General features: G+C 38.3%; 1 protein-coding gene and 1 long non-coding RNA gene across 12 annotated transcripts in view; both read left to right on the forward strand.

Moving 5' to 3' along the window:
- LOC105476856 (BCAS3 microtubule associated cell migration factor) overlaps positions 1-22,442 on the forward strand; it is a 710,244-nt gene that overhangs the window by 470,485 nt on the left and 217,317 nt on the right. The window lies entirely within an intron of this gene.
- The window catches only part of LOC139359591 (uncharacterized), a 75,061-nt gene that overhangs the window by 42,342 nt on the left and 10,277 nt on the right, over positions 1-22,442 (forward strand). The window contains exon 2 of the long non-coding RNA XR_011615678.1: positions 1-22,442. This exon is cut by the window's left edge and continues 17,080 nt beyond it; it is cut by the window's right edge and continues 10,277 nt beyond it. This is a non-coding gene — a long non-coding RNA (uncharacterized lncRNA).

Genomic DNA, 22,442 nt, shown 5'->3' on the forward strand with positions numbered 1-22,442 from the left:
TAATTTTAACTTTTCTTTCCCGTTTCTTTGCTTTCCCAGGGCATCTGGGGGAAATAACACTGGTTGATTTGGGTATCAAAAGATGTACAATGTGAAGATTTAATTTATCTAAATAGAATTGAATAATTTTATTCGTTTTGGCTGTCCCTTGAGACTCCAAAGATGTATTCAATAATATATTTGAAAAATCCAGGTATAAAAATCTCTTTTATCTTTTATTCATCTTATAGACTCCTTGATTTCTAAGTGCTTTTCCTCTTAGACTCGTATTACTATCCCACTTTCCTTTCTGGGCTCTACATCAAACAGTGTAGGAATTACGGCAGGAGTGCTATCTGTGGAAGACTTACTCCCCTTGTTTGTTGCAGAAGAGCAGAACATTAAACAGTGAGTGGACTATGCAGAAACGCTCTCCCTCTCCAGCTCTTTTCTCCCTCCCTGCCTCTTTTTTTTTCACTCTTGCCTCTCCTTCTCTTCCTCTCTTTCTCTCTTTCTTTCTCTCTCTCTCTTCCCCCCTCCCCATTCCCAATGGGAGTGTTGTTTATAGAGCATTATAATTTATAACTGAAGAGAGTGGATTTAATTTCAGTGGAGAGGCTCGCCAGCAGGGCGCCAGCCTGCAATCATATGAATCAGCAAGCTGCAAACTCTATTGAATGGAAAGTATTATCGCTGGCCACAAACGGACACTGTTTCTCCTAAACAACTCCCTTGGTGCAGGAAGACCTTGTCTTCATTCATCTATTTTACATATCTACTTCTGTTTTAATTTTGCCATTTCCTAAAAGTGTTTTCTGTTTTAGATTGCAACTTTTCTCTAACTACCTTATTTCCTGATGCAATATTGAAAACTGCTATTGTATATTTCTGACTGAAATATCTCTTCTTTCCTTATTCCTTACCATGTATGACTAGTTTTCTGTTTGCTTCTCCTTCCTATATGCAACTCTTTTTTTTATGAGACCTGTTAAACCTTCAAAAAGACTTAACCATTAGCATTAATATTGTAAAATGCTAGTCAGTTTGGATCACCTCAAGTTTTATTTAATCGTGGATATTTTGTTTATACTGACATTTTTTCTACATTCATGGAAAGATTTATTTTGTTGTCTTTCAAACATCTGGGAGATGATTTCTTATTCTTTACATGACCCATCAAATGTCTTGTAATGTTAGTACTTGTGCCTTTATGCCATGTTTTTCTCAAGTGTTTCAGTCATTTTTTTAGGAAAAGGGATAGAATATTGTGCATGACTTGTGGCTGGTATTTGCTTTATGCTTTAACTCAAAATCAGCTGCTTTAATGTAGCTAAACTAAATCTGTAGGTCATTCTAAAAATCAAGTTGGACCAACTTTGCTGATACCTTTTTAAGAAGTATTTTACTGAGTTCATGTAGCTATTATAATTGTTGGGAATTTTGGTAGTGAATCTTTAGCTGAGATTAGACAGATTGCATTACTCTTGCATCACATATCATGCTATCTTCATCCAGGCTTTTAAATAATTTCAATATCTATGCCTTAACAATAAAACCCCAGTTGCACAAATAGCGGGTTAACTGATAATGATATTTGCTTAAAGGGAAAGAGGGATAGTACATGAGACAGTAAGGCAGCTCCGATAAAGGAATTTGATTTAGATTTCATTGGAAAGCCAGACTAGTCTGACTACATTTATTTAAAATGAAGGTCTTTAAAAATACTAACTGAAATACAAAAATTAGCAAATAACAAAAGTGAACTTCTAATAACAAAACTTCTAATCAGAAATTTGATTAGAAGTTCATGTTTTGTCAGAAATAGATCCTTTTTGTTATGTAAAAGGAAATTATATATCAGCTTGCGTATTTCCTTGACACAATTTAACATCAATAACTCAAAATATATAACCATATTTTTTCTCATTTCAAGCACAAACTTGTGAATTTATGTATATTCATAAATTTTATCCTTTAATAAGTGTGAGAATAGAGCTATAGTCTTCACTGTCTCAGCTAGGTTTTTCTTTTCTTTTTCCTTTTGCCTTTGATTACTCAATAAGAATTACACATAGGAGCAGAAAATCAATATGTTTACCTCTGCTTATTTTCAAAATTGAATGTTGCTGTGGTTTGATATCGAAGGCGGTATACCCAGTATCAGCTTTCAGAGATTTTGTTTGGTTTTAGTTTAAATTCCCTGTGTGGGTGGATATTACCTCTGACAACAATTAACTCTCAGTAAAAGTAAAATGTTCATTTTTTCCCCCCAAGAAGTAGTGTGTGAAATGAAGAAGAAAATTGTGAGATGATTTCAGGTGAACATCTTTCTAAATCCTTTTATTCCTGACTTAAAACCATTTGGTAAGTCTGACCCGAGATATGTGGATTTTTATTGAATTCTGAAGATTACAAAAACTCCAGGCAGCTATCTTCACACATCTCTTCAGATAGTAACCTTGTGCATTTCTGACATCCTCGAGGAGGCGGGAGAGCTATGTTGAAGTGCAGACATTTGATTAAGGTTGGAATGACTCCACAGTAGTGAGAACACCCTTGCCTTCATCTTTTCAGAGGCCTGGAGAGGGAGGCCCTTTGTCTTTTCACTGGAGTCCTCCTTTCTTTGTTTTTGTGTTTTGTTTTGTTTTTGCCTAAAAGATGTTCCTTTCTACCTGTAATGTAACATTCAAGAAAAATCTGGTTTATTTGTGCCTCATCCTGATTAATTCCTATTTTTAAAAATCTACCATAAGAACTCTCAAAATCCAATCCTGGAACAGATAAGTTGTGTTTGCCTGTGTATTCTATGCAAAAGATTAGTTTCTTTAAATTTATATGCACAAGTTAAGTTAATACCTTTGAGAATTTTCTGCAACTGAAGTAAAAGAAAAAAATATGTGGTTGGTATCTTTGATTTTTTTTTTTTTTTGTAGTGACAGAGTCTCGCTGGTATCTTTGATTTAAATGAAAATATATATTGAAAATAGAACAATCTATAAATACAATTGTCCAAAATCTTTATATGCTATTAAATTCAAAGATACAAATTAAGTGCAAGGAAGTACCATTCACTAAAAAGTTGCTTTTTATCATTTAAAGTGGGGTGGTTTTTTTTTTTTTTTTTTTGCAGAATTTTTGCTTGTTAATAGTGACGTGACTTCCTAACATATTATCTGATTCCTTGATCAGAAAAACTTTATAAAAATAGTCTGAGTTAATTTTTTTTTAAATTTCCTGGATAACCTTGTAAAAGTCCCTCCACTAGTCATATAGTGAATATGTCGCATTTAGGTAATTGCCATTGCCATGCTTGATGGGTGATATACGGAATTTCCGAGCACTGATCTAATAAAACTTGCTGGGGCATCATGGCAGACAAGTATGTCTCCCCTCCCTGTGACTGTGCTCCTGCATGGTATGCTTGGCAAGCTTAGCAAAGCTTAAAAGTCAGCTGCATCTGTGTGATCCAACTTTGCTTTGACTGGGAGCAATTGAGTACACCATTTGTTTTCTTTTCTAAATATCACAAAAATTGTATTTTCCATTTACTAGGGCCTTTTAAGAAAAAATGCCTAGGGCTGATGGTTTACCAACTTTTCTACCATCTATGCCTCCAAAATATAAAAAAAGGTCATGGTTTTATTACTGATTGTAGTGGACCACACTATGGTCACTCTAATTAAAACAGCGACCTTGAAGCGGGGGTTGGGTGAGGAAGGCCCTACTTGTGGTGGCTTTCCTCCACATTTTGGAGCTTTGATGTGTTCCTGCAGCTGATGTAAATGCAAGGAGGGGGTGTCAGGGAGAGGCAGCTGGCTGGCAGCGACAGATTAAAATATTTCTGACCCACAAATGTAACTAAATGCCCATATTTCTTCATTTAACATAATTAATACCTTGTATTTCCATTGACTTTGATAAAGTGGCCTTCCTCTTCCCATCCCATCCCCCTTCCCTGTGTCAACTTTGGGACGACTACAAGAGATCTATAGTTAAAATACTCTGCAGATGATGAAGGATAGCATGTCTTAAAAAAGCTAACATAAAAGTCTCAATTAGGTTGCAGCCTAGCAGGAAGCTTATAACCACATTAAAATGGAAAAGTTATTTCATTTTTAGTATACTGTATTTCAGCAGCAAGAGTTGCAATCTGAGAGTAATATGAGACGTTTTGGTTTGGCTGCCAAGTAAATCCACATTTTGTTATAAATGTATAATTACAGGAAATATATGAAAAGTGTTAAATATTTCTTATCAAATATTGTTAAAGAGGTATTCTGGTTACATTTGGAATTTAGAAAAGGCCTGGGATGGATTTTGATCATGTTACAAGGTCCACTTGTTGCATTTAATTTAAAGCAGTTGTTCCAATTTCATTACCACAGAGCACAGTGTTTTAAAATTTATTCTTTAAAAGACAGAGATAGTGGCACAAAATGTGCTATGGGTTTAAGCAATATTTGATTAATCATGTGATTATATCAGTATCTTTTTTTCTTTTATTTTGCCTCAATGTACACATTTCTGAATGAAAAGATAGACGAAGTCTTTATTTTGAACAGTCTAGTGGTGGTTGAAGAGGCCATCTGGAAAGGTGATGTCAACGGAGGGTAGAGTGGTTGCTGGTGGAGGGGAGTAGCCAGCGCCCCTCCCCTCAGCACACATACCAGCCCCCGCAATTGCAGTTTCATGGTGCCTGAGTTGCTGTCTGGTTGGTTGAACTCATTCTCCTCAGCTTATATTTAACTCATCACTTGTTCTGGAAAAGTAGTAGTACTGCCTTCTCTGGCCTTTATGCACATGATTGCTGGACAAAGATGAGCAGCACGGATCTGCTGCGGTGGTCAGAATTCAATTATATTACTCTCTCTGAGGCAAAAAGCACACATTTAATGCCATAACTAAATTGGATTCCTTCTACTAAGAAATCCTAAATTCGTGTTTAATAGCCAGCTAAATGTAGAGCTGATTTATATTTATAGGCTGGTTGTAGATTTGGTTGAGAGAATATAAAGTTTGATCTGTATGTGGATGGTTTTACTACCCCAAATGAAATGTACATATCCTGGTCCTGCACCATGTTTTTCTTCAGTAAAAATTGAAGATCTTTTATTGGAAAATATCCTGGGTAAGTAAACAGTGATTGCAATGTGTATGGAGCCATGGTTCTTACAGGAGTGGGTATGGTTCACATAGGAAGTGGGAGCCTAGTTAAGATTCCGATTCTCTGTGGGATGGGAATAGGTAGGGAATCATTTCACAGGAGAAGGAGAGTTGCAAATGGAAGGGGTATTCCTGCCAGCTGGGTTTCTTTGCATTCCCAACAGAAGAATGTTTCATATCATTTGCCATTTTATATGGTATGAATTTTCTCATACCATAGATATAGAGAAAGGATAGGTATACACACCGTATTTTATTCGGAGATATCCTGACAGAATATCTGCCTATCTTTTTTCCTGCTACAGTCTGTTGTACAGCAGCAAGACCAAGATGATTCCAGTAATAAGCCTTATTGGTATGGTTCACTGATTTTTTTGGACTCTGCATTTATTTTAGCAGACTTCTCCAATAACATTTTGCAGTTTTCAGCTTTTAGTTGTTGAAAACAAAAATAATAAGTAAACCAGTTCAGGGATATATTTCTCTTTCTGAAACTGATTCCATGTCATAATGCCCTCCTTGGGGAGGAGCAACGTCTCCAGCCGAGGCTGCAACCCGAGGAACCACTTCTAATGGAATATGAGAAAGAAAAGTGTATTATTTACATTCTTAATGTTTTGCTTTTTGTTATTATTTGGGACACTCAAGAGGACCAACACGATGTGAGAACTTTTTACTTAATAAATTATATACATATATATCTTGTGTAAGTTTTATAGATAATCCTAGAAGTTTAGTCTTACTTTGGGAAAAGATCAAGGCAACATTCTGTTCACATTCATTCAGCAAATATTTGTTCAGCACTGATTATATGTCATAATAGTGAGTGCCTAGAATACATTTACCAGAGGAGATGTTCCTATTAAATGAGTAAAACCCTGCAGCACACATGATAAATATTATTTTTAAAAAGTGGTTTTAGGCTGGGTGTGGTGGCTCACGCCTGTAATCCCAGTACTTTGGGAGGCCAAGGTGGGCGGATCATGAGGTCAGAAGATCGAGACCATCCTGGCTAACATGGTGAAACACCGTCTCTACTAAAAATACAAAAAATTAGCCAAGCGTGGTGGCGGGTACCTGTAGTCCCAGCTACTCAGGAGGCTGAGGCAGGAGAATGGCGTGCACCTAGGAGGTGGAGCTTGCAATAAGCCGAGATCACACCACTGAACTCCAGCCTGAGCAACAGAGCAAGACTCCATCTCAAAAAAAAAAAAAAAAAAAAAAGGTTTTTTTCTACACTAAAATTTAGCAGATCAATTCTCAACTATTAGGAGATGGGATGGTTTCTATTCTCTTAACACTTGAATGACCAAGATACTTTAGATTTGAAGTATAATTACAGTATGTTTTTCCAGGGCAAAGCTTCCCAGAGTCTTTATTAGTTTAAAGGTTTCATTTCAGAGTCCTTTATGGAATGTAAATTAAGAAGTAGCAATATTCCATCTACCCAAAAGTCAAACAAACAAATTTTTTAAAAACTCAAATAGCCAGGCTGACGCCTGTAATCCCAGCACTTTGGGAGGCTGAGGTGGGAGGATCACCTGAGGTCGAGAGTTTGAGACCAGCCTGACCAACATGGAGAAACCCTGTCTCTACTAAAAATACAAAATTAGCCGGGTGTGGTGGCACATGCCTGTAATCCCAGCTACTCGGGAGTCTGAGAGGCAGGAGAATCGCTTGAACCCGGGAGGCAGAGGTTGCAGTGAGCCGAGATTGCGCCATTGCACTCCAGCCTGGGCAACAAGAACGAAACTCCATCTCAAAAAAAAAAAAAAAAACCTCGAATAAATCAAAGATTTATTTGAAATTACCAGATTTTTGGACACTGAAATCAATGATAAAGATATGACTTTTTTTTATTTTTTGAAACATCAATATTGGGAAATTTATAAAGCCCCTAATAGAAAGTGATGAAAGTACTGTGGAATCATGTGTGTAGTAATTCTGAATCAATGGCAAGATGTTGAATTATCTTCTAAATTTGTAAAGAAATACTAAATTATGTTCAGAGTAGTTTTCGTATTAAACATGTGCTATGGTTTCAATATGTCCCCAAAGTTCATGTGTTGGAAGTTTAATCTCCAATGAAAAGGTGTTAAGAAGTGGGGCCTTTAAGAGGTGATTAGGTCTGGGCACAGCAGCTCACACCTGTAATCCCAGCACTTTGGGTGGCCAAAGCAGGAGGACATTTGAGGACAGGAGTTAGGGACCAGCCTGGACAACATGGTGAGACCCCATCCCTACCAAAAAAGAGTCAATTAGGTCATGAGGATTCCACCCCCATGAATGAATTAATGCTGTTATCGCAGGAGTAGGTTAGTTATTGCAGGAGTGGGCTGGTTATCACAGAGTGGGATTCTGACTAAAGGGTGAGTTCAGCCCAATTTGCTTGCTCTGTCACATGCTTGCTTCTGCCTTCCATCTTCCACCATAGAATGACCCTCACCAGAGGCTGGTGTCATGCCCTTGGACTTCCCAGCCTCCAAAACTGAGCCAAATAAACCTTTGTTCTTTATAAATTGTCCAGTCTGTGGTATTGTTATAGCAGCAGAAAATGGACTAAGATAGCATGCTTCATAATCTTCTAGTTCCTTATGAGTTAGTATCCACAAATGATGGATAAGATACCTGTTCATTCAGAAGAATATTCTGTGAACCCCAATATGGTATTCATTTCCTGATTGGATCACTTTCCTGGGTCCATTATGGAAAGGTGAACAAACAAACAAACCCCACATGGGCATTCGGATTGAACAGTGATGACCCTTAGTTGGTTCTCCATGCAGGTGGCTGTTAAAGAAGCAGAGTGCTTGACATGCCTGCCTGGGAGAAGGCAAGCAGTAACAGTTTCTACCCATTCAATTCTTACTCCTTTTTTATGCCCTTTCCTTACCTAATAATTTCCCTAGTTATCTGATGTATTTCAAAGGAAGCTCTGTTAGAACCAACAGCATGTAATTAGATACTTTTCTCCCAAAAGGAGCCTTGGGATCCAAAGAAATTAGAATGAACTCACCAAAGAAGCCAGATCCTCTCCTAAAAGGGCACTTAACCTTAGTGCCCACCAATATTTATCTTGGCCACATATATTTTCAGTAGTATTATGCACTCTGAGTACATTTACATTATTTTTTAAAAGTTATTCTACTTTTTAAAAAAGAGGTTTTTTTAAAAAACATTTTAGGCCGGGTGCAGTGGCTCACGCCTGAAATCCCAGCACTTTGGGAGGCTAGGGCGAGTGGATTACCTGAGGTCGGGAGTTCGAAACCAGCTTGACCAACATGGAGAAACCCCATCTCCACTAAAAATACAAAATTAGCTGGGCATGGTGGCACATGCCTGTAATCCCAGCTACTTGGGAGGCTGAGGCAGGAGAATTGCTTGAACCCGGGAGGCAGAGGTTGCAGTGAGCCAAAATTACACCATTGCACTCCAGTCTGGGCACTAAGAGTGAAACTCCATCTCAAAAAAAAAAAAAAAAAAAACTTTTAAAAACTATTTTTAAAACTATTAAAAAAAAAACTATTTAAAAAAGTTATTCTCTTTTTTAAAAAGTAATTCTCTGTTTTTAAAAAGTCATAATTTATAGAGTACTGTTCACTTACATTACCTGGATTAATTCTTGAAAGAACTCAAAGAGGCAGGAATTACTATTTTATATTTTATAGATGAGTAAATGGAGGCTTAGAGATGTTAGGTTATCTCAGCATAGTTACTAAGTGACAGAGCTGGAAGTCAAACTGAGGTTTTGTAAATCTAAATTTTGTCTTTCCACCAAGTGTCACTACATAATTCTTATGATGGTAAGGATATAGCTAAAGTAGGTAATTGCTGCTTCAGCTTCTTGATGAATGAAGGAAACTGAATCTCATAAGTTTTTCCTTGTAATTGCTAGTTTAGTCTTTGCAAAACAAACACCTTTCCCAGGATTCCTTTTGGCGGATTATCAACAAGCAAAATCCTTGAATTCCCTCATGGCATATTTTTTGTCCTATAAAGTATCTTATTTAACTGTAGCTTCATCATGGTCTTCCCTCCAAACTGCTTACTAGTTAAAAGGCAGTTTGCATCAGGCCCTTCTAATAGCAAGTAGCTCCATAAAGCATTTCCTTTTTTTTTTTCCTAAACATTTTATTATTATTACTATCTCTCTCTCTCTCTCTCTCTCTCTTTTTTTTTTTTTTGGATGGAGTCTTACTCTGTTTCCCAGGTTGAAATGCAATGGTGTGAGCTCAGGTCACTGCAACCTGCATCTCCTGGGTTCAAGCAATTCTCTTGCCTCTGCCTCCCAAGTAGCTGGGATTACAGGCATGTGCCACCATACCTGGCTGATTTTTGTGTTTTTAGTGGAGATGGGGTTTCACCATGCTGGCCAGGCTGGTCTCGAACTCCTGACCTCAAGTGATCCGCCTGCCTTGCCCTCTGAAAGTGCTGGGATTACAGGCATGAGCCATTGCACCCAGCCTGAACTTTTTATTATTTTTTAATTTTCAGTTTTAGAGACGTCATCTCACTCTGTCACACAGGCTGAAGTGTAGTGGCACAATCATAGATCACTGTGACCTTCAATTCCTGGGGTAGGGTCATGCTCCCACTTCAGCCTCCTGATTAGTTGGGACTACAGGTGTGTGCCACCATGACTGGTGAATTTTGTTGTTGTTGTTGTTGTTGTTGTTGTTGTTGTTGTAGAGATGGAGTCTTACTACTCACTACTTCATCTCTAGAACAACATGGAGAGCCAGGTTGGTCTCCAACTCCTGGGCTCAAGCGATCCTCCCACCTTGGCCTTCCAAAGTGCTGGGATTACAGGCATGAGCTACCACCCCCAGCCGAGCACTTCCTTAAAGAATCTATTTATTTTGTGAAATAGGTAAATATTTATTGAATGTTTATTGTGTTTTTAGCAGTGTGGGAGGTGAGAAAACTTTTCCTAATTCAAGGAGCCTTTGTTAGGAAAGATGAGGTATAAGTGCATTTCAATAAAAGATGAAGAAATACCACAAGGCACTATATGAGTAATTGCAAAATTAATGGCACAGAGAGTAAATGCTTATCATAATATTAGAATTGTAACACTGATAAAGTCCTTATCTAGTCCCACTTCCTTAAAAGAAGATAAAACTCAGAAAGATTAGCAATACAGGCTTAAAATTATACAGCAAGATATTGCCAGATCTAGAATTCAGGTCTTTTGACTACCAGTCTCTCACCTGAACTACACACTCACCTTGAACTATAGATACTTAGATTTTTGAGAGGGAAATAAAATCTCACTATAGATACTTTTAAGCTTCTGACATGATCCAGCAGATGTCTGTGAAACTGTGTGCTATACCCTGGGCATTAGGCAGTAGGTACTAGAAAAGATGGTCCTCTGACTCAAGTAGTTTACAGTGTGATAGGGTAGACCTCTAAAAAACTGGACTACAAGGTAAACTTAAGGAAATGACACAGAAGAGCTTTACATACATATGCTGTGAGAGCCCAGACATCAGAGGAGAAACCCTGTTTATTAGGACTGGTGCTTCTTGTAGGGATTGCCTTTGAACAGGTGGCAGTATTTGGAAGGGCATTTCATACAAAGGGAAGGGCTGTGATTTGCATTTTGTTTGTTGTGCTTTCATGATTGCTATTTTCTTCTACGCTTTCTGGTCTCATCTGTGTTCCCCATGCCTACTTCTCACCGTCTTAGACACCTGTACACGGGCCTCACTGCTAAAACCTACATTTCGATATTTGCTGTAACTATAGGTTTACTTCTCTCCTCTTTGGTATGATACAGCACTGCCTGCCTCCTGATGATAGACACCATTTTATTTCTCCATTGGCTCTTATCACTCATTGGAAACAAAGGAAATTTATGCCCATTGACAAAATTAAGCATTGGCTTATTTCATTTGCTGGGTCAGGTTTGACTTTTCTTTTTTCCCATCTGTCTCCTTCTGTCTGTTTTTGATTTCTCTAACTCTAGGGTTTTTTCTACCCTTCCACAATTTCCCCTCTGTTAACTCCCACTCTTTGGAAGATCTTTTTAATGACTCTTTGATCCAACTCTGTATTTGTATCTATCATGTGGACCTCTCTTGTTCCTTGAGCCTTTTCTATTTCTCCCTTCTCCTATATTTTGTATTTGGCATTGAATTACCATCCTGCAAAATGGGCTGACTCCTTTTTGTGTAAAAAATACATGCAATCAAATGAAAGCTAATTTATTTTTAACAGGGACTTTGAATGCCTGGAGATTAGGTCATAATTTTCTCACCTTTTCAAATATTTATCTCTAATTTTCCCTCCTGCCAAAGTCTAGAATTCCAGAGTGTTTTTCCCCAGTAATTTAATTAGGCCACAAGTTTGAGGCTTAATGGTAGATCAAAAAATGTATGATATGCTTGAGAGATCAAGACAGCAAATTGATTACTGTTGTAGCAAAGGTTGGCAAATGTGGGAGAAGGAGCAGGTTCTGCCCTGTGCTGCAGGATCTGAGTCAGCGATCAAGGTCAGTCTCAGTTCATTAACTTCTTCTGAAGGCTTATAGTCATTGTAAATATAACTGCTCATGCCTTATGTTATCATTATATAGTATGGTTTTGGAATGACTTATGTTCGCCTCAGTTGTGTCCTAGAGTAATAGAAGGATGCTGAAATGTCTAGAGTAGTATAAACTGATTTCTGACCATTTTGCCTAGTTTCCTAAAGCCCACAAATGGAAAAGTCTCACCTCTCAAGGCATAAGTGTGGATAAATCCTCTCACATGTGCTGAGATCAGACAGGGGCCTGCTTTTAAATGAATCATCCCAAAATCATTATTTATTTTGAGGAGCAATATACAGGGATTCTTCTTGTACTTCCAGCCAATGCATTATTTAACATTAGCATATAGTTCATATTATTAACATCTCACCATCAAGAAAGATGTTTTCTCAACAATTCTAATACCTATGTCATTCTTATGTTCAGACAATACTGTAACTCTTTTTAACTGTAAATTGCTACCCTTAAACCCACTTTTAAATAATGTTTAACATATTCCACTTGAAACAAAATGGCAAATCATATTAAGCTTAACAGTTTTTAAGAAGTCTAGAATGAAGGTAACATTTTATGTGCCCAGTCCTTTACATAGAAGTATAATAACTTGGTTTGAGATTTTTGTATATGGGTAACCTATCTGTGCAATGAGATAGGATTCTTTTTCCTTTTCTTTCCTTTTTATTAAAAAAAAAAAAAATTGAGATGGGGTTTTACTGTGTTGACCACGCTGGTCTCAAACTCCTGGCCTTAAGCGATCCTCCCATCTTGGCCTCCCAAAGTGCTAGGATTACAGGTGTGAGCCCGGCTGAGATAGAATTGTTTCGTTTAAGGATTCCTCAGTGTATTTTAGAAGCACTCCACACCAACCTTTATAAATAAACACAGAGTCAGAAAAATTGTTATACTTTTTTATTTGTTAAACATATTTTAAAGACCATTTGATTTTCAGACAGTGGTGGTGGTGATAAGATAATGTATTGAGGTTGTTTTTAAGCCAAGAATATCTATGGATATGAGACCATTTTTACTTATCTCATTTAAAATAGATTTTGATCCAATTTCTGTGAGTTGATTTTTCTGCAAATGAAATAATTAACTTTCCTTTCTTTTCTTTTCTTTTGAGACAGAGTCTTGCACTATCGCCCAGGTTGTAGTGCAGTGGTGCGATCTTATCTCCCTGCAACTTCCACCTCCCGGGTTCAAGCAATTCTTGTGCCTCAGCCTCCCGGGTAGCTGGGATTACAGATGCGCGCCACCACGCCTGGCTAATTTTTATATTTTGAATAGAAACGGGGTTTTACCACGTTGGCCAGGCTGGTCTCAAGCTCCTGACCTCAGGTGATCCGCCACCTCAGCCTCCCAAACTGCTGGGATTAGAGGTATGAACCACCGCGCCTGGCCAACATTCGCTTTCTAATCATTAATTGGGTATTCCACACATCGGATTGTACAAGGCCTTCAGTAAATGCAGGCACCAGACTTACCTTTCCGCTTGAAACAAACTGAACAATGATATGATGTAATGGTTTTTGTTTTTGTTTTTTGAGACGGAGTCTCGCTCTGTCACCCAGGCTGGAGGGCAGCGACGTGTTCTCGGCTCACTGCAAGCTCTGCCTCAAGGGTTCACACCACTCTCCTGCCTCAGCCTTCCGAGTGGCTGGGACTACGGGTGCCCACCACCACGCCCGGCTAATTTTTTGTATTTTTAGTAGAGACGGGGTTTCACCGTGTTAGCCAGGATGATCTTGATCTCCTGACCTCGTGATCTGCCCGCCCCAGCTTCCCAAAGTACTGGGATTATGGGCGTGAGCCGCCCAGCCAATACAATGTAATGATTTTCAAGGTCTTGGGTAACAGGCAGTTAAGGATAGTGATCCCTGAAAGATGGGAAACGAATGAAGTGAGCCCTGCAGTTGTCAGAGCTTGTCGCCGGTACATATTGAAGGAAGGGGAAATCCAGGTGGAGTGCAGCAGTCTTCCTGAGTGGAAGAGATAGAGGTGGGAGGTTGGGGAGGCCAAGGTGGCTATACTTCACAGGGCAGAATCCCCGAGAGGAAAGAGCTGCACACAGAAAGAGAACATTCTAGAGATCTACAGAGGACATCCTGCAAGCCTTCAGCTGAGCACATGGGAAACTACCCAAGGCCCAGGAAAGAGCCACTTAAAAAGATCAGGGGGAACATTCACTGGAGCTTATGCAGGGCTGGGAGTAATTTCTGTTTCCATTAGCCAGATTGGAAAATCTCATAATTTGCATGTAAACAGATACAAGATTTTTGTGTCAAAAGTGGGACAAAATTTCCTCTAAATTCCTCTAGCCTTCCTTGCTTAAAAGCAAGACCCACGGCACCTCCTAATTAAGTTGTTTATAATCAGTGATAAAGAGAAAAATGTTGTAAGGTTCTTACACTGTATATGAAGTGGTATAATACATCCTAAATGTGTAGACTTAGATAAGTTACAAATATATGCTATACATTCTAAAGCAGCCTCTGAAATAACATAAGTGTAGCTAATCAGTTAACAAATGAGATAAAGTGGCATCCTAAAAATACTGAGTAGATCCAAAAGAATGCATGGGAACAAAAAAGAAAAAATGGAACAAAGAATAAATACATGAACTAATAGAAAACATTTAGCAAGGTGGTAGATTTAAACTTGGCCATATCAAAAGTCATATTGAATGTAAATGCTCTAAACACTCAATTAAAAGACAGGAAATGTTAGATTGGATAAAAAAGGCAAGAATCAACTATATCCTGCCCATAAAAATCTCACCTAAATATAAAGACATGAATAGGATAAAAGTAAAAGGATAGAAATAATGATATATTATGCTAACACTAATTTTGTTTTATTTTTATTTTTTTGAAACAGCATCTGTCTCTGTTGCCAAGGCTGGTATGCAGTGACACGATTACAGCTCACTGCAGCCTCAAACTCCTGGGATCAAGCCATCCTCCTGCTACAGCCTCCTGAGTAGCTGGGATTTCAGGCATGTGCCACCATGCCCTGCTAATTGAAAAAAAAATTTTTTTTTTTTTTTTTTGGTAGAAATGGAGTCTCGGCCAGGCGCGGTGGCTCAAACCTGTAATCCTACCACTTTAGGAGGCTGAGGCGGGCAGATCATGAGGTCAGGAGATCGAGACCATCCTGGCTAACACAGTGAAATCCCGTCCCTACTAAAAATACAAAAAAATTAGCCGGGTGTGGTGGCGGGCACCTGTAGTCCCAGCTACTCAGGAGGCTGAGGCAGGAGAATGGTGTGAACCCGGGAGGTGGAGCTTGCAGTGAGCTGAGATTGTGCCACTGCACTCCAGCCTGGGTGACAGAGCGAGACTCCGTATCAAAAAAAAAAAAAAAAAAAGAAAGAAAGAAATGGAATCTCACTGTGTTGCTCAGGCTGTTCTTGAACTCCCGGACTTTGATTCTCTCACCTTTGCCTTCCAAAGTGTTGTGATTACCAGCGTGAGCCACTACACCCAGCAAACACTAAGCTTTAGAAAGCAGGAATGGCTATATGAATAGACAAAGTAGACTTCAGAACAAAGAATATTATCACAGAATAAGGAAACATTTTGTAATTACAAAAGGGTCAGTTCATGAAGAGAACATATCAATTCTGAATGTTTGCCTCTTTACAGAGCTTCAAAACACATGAAACAAAACTGATAGAACTGCGTGTAGAATTAGGTAAACACACAATTATAGTTGGAGATTCAACATCTCTTTCTTAGTTCTCAATAGAATAGACAAAGAATCAGCAAGAAGGAGATAGAATATTTAGAATAACACTAATCACCAACTTAATCTGGTTGACATTTATTGAAAAACAAAAAAACACTACCAGCAGCAGAACCACCTTCTTTACAAGTGCACAAAAAGTATTTACTATGATAATTCATATTCTGGCTGGGCGCGGTGGCTCATGCCTATAATGCCAGCACTTTGGGAGGCCGAGGCGGGCGGATCATGAGGTCAGAAGATCAAGACCATCCTGGCTAATGCAGTGAAACCCCGTCTCTACTAAAAATACAAAAAAAAAAAAAAAAAAATTAGCCGGACTTGGTGACAGGCACCTATAGTCCCAGCTACTTGGGAGGCTGAGGAAGGAGAATGGCATGAACCCGGGAAGTGGAGCTTGCAGTGAGCCGAGATCGCACCACTGCACTCCAGCCTGGGCGACAGAGCAAGACTCCGTCTCAAAAAATAATAATAATAGTAATTCATATTCTGAGTCCTAAAGCAAGCCTCAGTAAAGCTAAAGGATTTAAGTTATACAAAGTGTCTTCTGAGCACAATGGAATTAAATTAGAAATCAGTAGCCACAAGGGATTTGCAAAAATCACCAAATATTTGGAACCTAACACATCTAAGTAGCTCGTAGATTTAAGAAATAAAAAGGAAAATTAGAAATTGTTTTGAGGCCAGGCACAGTGGCTCATGCCTGTATTCCCAGCACTTTGGGAGGCCAAGGCAGAAGGATCAGTTGAAGCCAAGATTTCGACACCAGCCTGGCCAACACCGAAATCCCATCTCTATTAAAAATAGAAAAAATTAGCCGGGCGTGGTGGTACACACCTGTATTCCCAGCTACTTGGGAGGCTGAGGCATGAGAATCATTTGAACCCGAGAGGCAGAGGTTACAGTGAGCTGAGATAGCACCACTGCACTCCAGCCTGGGTGACAGAGCAAGATTCTGTCTCAAAAAAAAAAAAAAAAAAAAAAGTTTTGAACTAAATGAAAATTAAAACATATCAAAATTCGTGAGACATGCTAAAACAGTAGTTAGAGGGAAATTTATAACACAAAATGCCAATATTAGAAAAGAAAAATGGTCTCAAATCAGTGGCCTCACCTCTCATCTTAAAAAACTATATAATATGGCCCAGTGCTTTGGGAGACTGAGACTGAAGGATCACTAGAGGCCAGAGGTTTGAGACCAGCCTGGGCAACATAGCAAGACCCCACCTCTATAAAATGATTTTAGAAAATTAGCTGGGCATGGTGGCGCAGGTCTGTAGTCCTAGCTACTCAGGAGGTTGAGATGGGAGATCACTTGAGCCCAGTAGTTGGAGGTTACAGTGAGCTATGATCATGCCGCTGCACTCCAGCCTAGGTGACAGAGTGAGACCCTATCTCAAACAAACAAACAAAAAAACCCAAAAACTATAATACAGATCAAAGTGGAAATTAATTAAATAAAAACAGAAAAACAGAGAAAAATCAAACCTTAGTTCTTCATTTTAACACCAATAGTATAATCCATTTTTTAAAATGGAAATTGGACATCATCAAAATCAAGAAAGTCAGTTCCTCTAATGATACTATTAATAGGTTGCTACACACCGGAAGAAAATAGTTGAATATTTTTAAATTTACAAATAAAAATTTTATATATTTGTGATGTACAACATGATTGTTTTTGTGTGTGGTAAAAACACTTGAAATTTACTCTCAGCAATTTTGAAATGTACAGTATATTAACTGTATAAATAGTAAATTATTAACTGTAGTCACCATTCTGTCAAACAGATCTCAAGAGACTTACTCCTTATTAAAACTTTGTGCCGTTTGACCTACATCTCACCATTTCCCTCACCCCAGCCTCTGATAACCACCGTTCTACTCTCTGCTTCTGTGAACTTGATTTTTTATCAAATATGCCTATAATTGAGATCATAGGTCATTTGTCCTTACATGCCTGGTTCTTTTCATTTTAGCATAATGTCCTCCAAGCTCATCCATGTTGTCACAAATGACAGGATTTCCTTGTTTTTTAAGGCTGAATAATATTCCATTGTGCATATGTACCACATTTTCTTTCATCTGTTCATCTGTTGATGGACATTTAGGTTGATTCTATAACTTGACTGCTGTGACTAGTGCTGTAATGAACATGAGCGCACAGATATCTCTTCAACACACTAATTTCCTTTCCTCTGTGTATATACCCAGTTTTAGGATTGCTCATGGTTTGTATGGTTGAAATAAGGAGATGGCCAAAGTGTGATTCAATAATCACATGGTGTATTATCATACAAAGAGATTATCTTCCCTGCCCCCCTACAATGCTCAAACAGGGGGAGAAAATGAGAAAAAAATCTTGTAGGGAGTATACTTGATAGACACAGCGAATTCCTTTTTATCTAGAGTCCAATTGCTGAATTCTGGTAGCTCAATTAAGATAGAATCAGGCCTCAGTGGAAGTAAAGTCTAATCACAGTTCGATATGTACTTTTCTATGAGAGCTTCTCAGGAGAGATGGTTTGACCACACACAAGTCTTTCTACACTAGTGAGTGGCGCAGGTATTGGCGGGTGAGACTTTGGAGAATAGCTTGAAGGCTGACAAAGAGTAGGCCTGCTGCGTCCTGAGGTCTCAGTGTGTCTTGTCAAAGTCCTGGGGTTAGGCCAGGCGTGGGTGGTTCACACCTGTAATCCCAGCGCTTTCGGAGGCCAAAGCAGGAAGATCACTTGTCGGCAGGAGTTCGAGACCAACCTGAGCAACTTAGTGAGACCCCCATCTCTGTAAAAAATATAAAAATTGGCTGGGTGTGGTGGTGCATGACCATGGTCCCAGCTACTCAGGAGACTGAGGCAGGAGGATCACTTGAGTTTGAGGATGCAGTGAGCTATGATTGTGTCACTGTGCTCCAGCCTGGATGACACAGTGGGGAAAAAAAGCTCTTGGGTTTACATGTGTTTTGGAGTCCAGTGGTTGAGACCAATAACTCACATATGCGGTCTGATAAGGGGTGACGTAACATTGTCATGGGGAAGGGCATTATACTCCATGTTTTTATCTTAGCCAAACATGTCACCAATGTAGCAAATTATGTGAAAGTTTGGGATCATTTCAAAGCTGTCCCAGCTAGATTATATGATAGCTCTATTTTTAATTTTTGGGGAAACCTCAATACTGTTTTCCATAATGGCTGTACTAATTCACATTCCCACCAACAATACACTGTGGTTCACTGGAAGAAAATATTAATGGAAGCTACATATTGGGAGAAAGTATTTTCCGATCACCCAACTGATAAAGGGCTTGTATCCAGAATATATAAATATAAAAAACTCAGAAGTCAGGAATGGGAAAGCTAACAACTGAATTAAAAAATAGGTAAGTTTGAGACTAGGTGTGGTGGCTCACGCCTGTAATCCTAGCACTTTGGGAGACTGAGGCAGAAGGGTCGCTTGAGTCTAGGAGTTAGAATCCAGCCTGGGCAACAGAGTGAGACCCCAGCTCTACAAAAAACAGAAAATTAGCTGGATGTGGCAGTATGGCCTATAGTCCCAGCTACTGTAGGAGGCTGAGGTGGGAGGATCGCTTAAGCCTGGGAGGGGAAGGCTGCAGTGAGTTATGATTGTGCCACTGCACTCCAGCCTGGGAGACAGAGCAAGACCCTGTCTCAAAAAAAAAAAAAAAAAAAAAAAAAAAAATTTGGACAAATTTAAAATGTAGAGGAAATATTTTCCCTAAACTGTGAACCTTATTTATAAGGTAAGATATGGTTGTTTAATATATTATGTATATATATATTTAATATATGGCTAATATATTTATTTTTCTGGCTTTATATATAGATATAAAACCAGAAAAGCCATTAACCAGAAAATTTTTTTCTGCCTATTTTTGTTTTCATTTTACTCAATGATATTTTTATTCTTATTTCCTGATAGTAAAAGAAAAAATGAACCCAACCCTCAAAAGGCCGAGGCCCTGTCCCCCTATTGTCAGTGTTGTGTTTTTTCTGACAGGTTGAAAATTGTGTAATGTCTACTTATTTATTTATTTAGAGATAGGGTCTTGCTCTGTCACCCAGGCTGGAGTGCAGTGGTGCTATCATGGTTCACTGCAGCCTCTACCCCCTTGGCTCAAGTGATCCTCCCACCTCAGTCTCCCAAGTAGCTGGGACTACAGTCATGTGCCAACATGCCCCAACAATTTTTGAAATGTTTTGTAGAGACAAGGTCCCACTGTATATAGTGCCCAGGCTGGTCTTGAACTCCTGGGCTCCAGTGATCCTCCAGGCTCAGCCTCCCAAAGTGCCAGGATTATCAGCATGAGCCACTGTACTCTGGCCTCAATCTTTTATTTTTAAAAATGGGCAAATGATTTGAACTGATTTCACCAAAGAAGATATATAGATGGCAAAGAAGTATATGCAAAAATGTTTAGTATCATTAGTCCTTAGAGATCTGCAAATTAAAACAAAAATGAGATCCCACTACATGCTTATTAGATATCCCAAAATTTAAAATGCTGAACATACCTAGTCTTGGAGCAAGGACACAGAGCAACTGGACCTCTTGTACATTGCTTTTGGAAAGAGAAAATTATACAAATGTTTTGGAAAACTCCTTGGTAGTTTCTTAAAACATTAAACATGCACTTATCATATGATCTAGCCATTCCATTCCTAAATATTTAACCAAGAGAAATGAAGGCATTTGTCCATATAAGAACCGTACATGAAAGGTTAGTATCAGCTATATATACTTGTAGTAGTCAAGATCTGGAAATAACCCAATGTCCTTTGACAGGTAAACGGAGAAACAAATTGGTATTTGTCTATAAAATGGAACACTACTTGGCAATGAATAGGAAGGAATTCTTGATAAATGGAATAATATGGGTGGATCTCAAATAATTAAGCAAAAGGAGCCAGAACAAATGAATACATACTGTATGGTTTCATTTTTATAATATGCTAGAAGATGCTAACTAATCTGTGGTAATTGAAAGCAAGAAGTGGTTTCCTGGATATACAAATGAGGCAAGAAGAGAGATGGATTATAAAGGGGCATGATTTAACCCTTGGCTGTGATCACTATACTATGTTTATTATCTTGATTGTGGTGATGATTTCATGAGTGTATACATATGTTAAAACTTGTAAATGTTGCACTTTAAATATGTCTAACTCAGTGTATGCAATTAAACCATCAAAATATATTCTCAAGGATGGTGGTTTATACCCTTATTCTATATTCTGTTCAGCAGTGCTATTTTGAGATTTTTTATTTAGTATACCAATTAATTTAGTAGGTCTTTTAAGTGGAAGTTATATAGTGTCTATCTTTTGCACCTGACTTGTTTCCAAACCCATCATTATTTAATGAAAGAGCTAAATTCATGGCATTTTGATTTTGGACTAAACATTGAATATGTACATAACATAAGACTATATATTATAGCTACTAAATGGGTAATCTTTTGTCCTATATCTCTACATTCTATCATAAAAAATTAGACACTTGTATCTTTGAATGTTTGAGTTGGTATTTTGCTTCAGACTCTTCAAATACAGACTTTATTTTTTTTTTTTTATTTTTTTTTTTTTTGAGACGGAGTCTTGCTGTGTCACCCAGGCTGGAGTGCAATGGCCAGATCTCGGCTCACTGCAAGCTCCGCCTCCCGGATTCACGCCATTCTCCTGCCTCAGCCTCCCGAGTAGCTGGGACTACAGGCACCCGCCACCTCGCCCGGCTAGTTTTTTTTTGTATTTTTTATTAGAGACGGGGTTTCACCGTGTTAGCCGGGATGGTCTCGATCTCCTGACCTCGTGATCCGCCCGTCTCGGCCTCCCAAAGTGCTGGGATTACAGGCTTGAGCCACCGCGCCCGGCCTAAATACAGACTTTAATCCCAATCTCTTTTTTTATTTTAAATCAAAATTCACAGATTCTGGTCTGGTGGGCTGTATACACTCAATCTGCACTCTTATTCCATGGAAGTCCTGCTTGGACATTATATTTTGAAATCTGTATTACAGTCTTTTATCCTTTTATTAGTTTAGTACTTTAAACCTTAGACATAAAAAAGAAGACTATCAGTGAAAATCAATTGAAATGTAGTTAGATAAAGATCTGATGTACAAGCAGAAGGCTTAGTTGCAGCACAATATAATCAATTAGGACTCTCCAGCTGCATACAGAGTTTTACCCATCCAATCACTTTTCACACGTTTCTTCCATTAGGTTGACTAGAGTTATTCTTCTTTTTTTAATGTGAATTATGATGAATGACATTGTTGTTATGAATATAGAGATGGGTCATTATCCTACAGAAACCAGATCGTGCTGGTGTTTAGTGATTAGGGCTATCTGCTTCTGCTATCAATAAAGTACAGATTTATCTGTCTCAAATTATGATTGGAAAGCCGTAGTCATTGTTATCTAATTCATTTAACAATGTTACAATACAAATGTATAATATAAAATTGTTTTTGTTCAGCTGGGTAATTGACATAACTTTTAAGTTGTGAGGGTAAAGGAATATAATTTATCAAATAGAGGTGGGAAATTTTTCATGTCTTAAAATCAAATAAATATTCCTCAGGAATTAGTACCCCCAAATTTAACATCCTGGGTATAGCCTTTAAGAATGTCAAAATGTGGAAAGAACAAATGAAGTTTATGCACCCTATATGAAGACACTGGAGCTTTGCAAAGTAATGAGCCTCAGTTTATTACAGAAATTCTGTAATTAATTATTGCAGTCTAAGAAATGATACAATGTTTTCCTGGACTTGGGTTGAGGAATTCAGGAGGTGGAAAGGAGTTATTGGATCTAGTTTAATGCACCAAGTGACTAGAAATGCCATTGCTAGGTAAATTGGGCTGTTAGCCTAACATTAGCATTTTTTATTAAAAAAAATACTCAATCCTTAGAAAACTTCCACCCAGGTAGGTTAGTAGAGAAGGTCTTGCTAGAAACAGCTATTTAATTTTAATCAAACTTGTTTTTGTTTGCCCTTAAAA

The sequence above is a fragment of the Macaca nemestrina genome, chromosome 17 (genome assembly GCF_043159975.1).
Source record: "Macaca nemestrina isolate mMacNem1 chromosome 17, mMacNem.hap1, whole genome shotgun sequence".
Taxonomy (NCBI): Eukaryota; Metazoa; Chordata; class Mammalia; order Primates; family Cercopithecidae; genus Macaca; species Macaca nemestrina.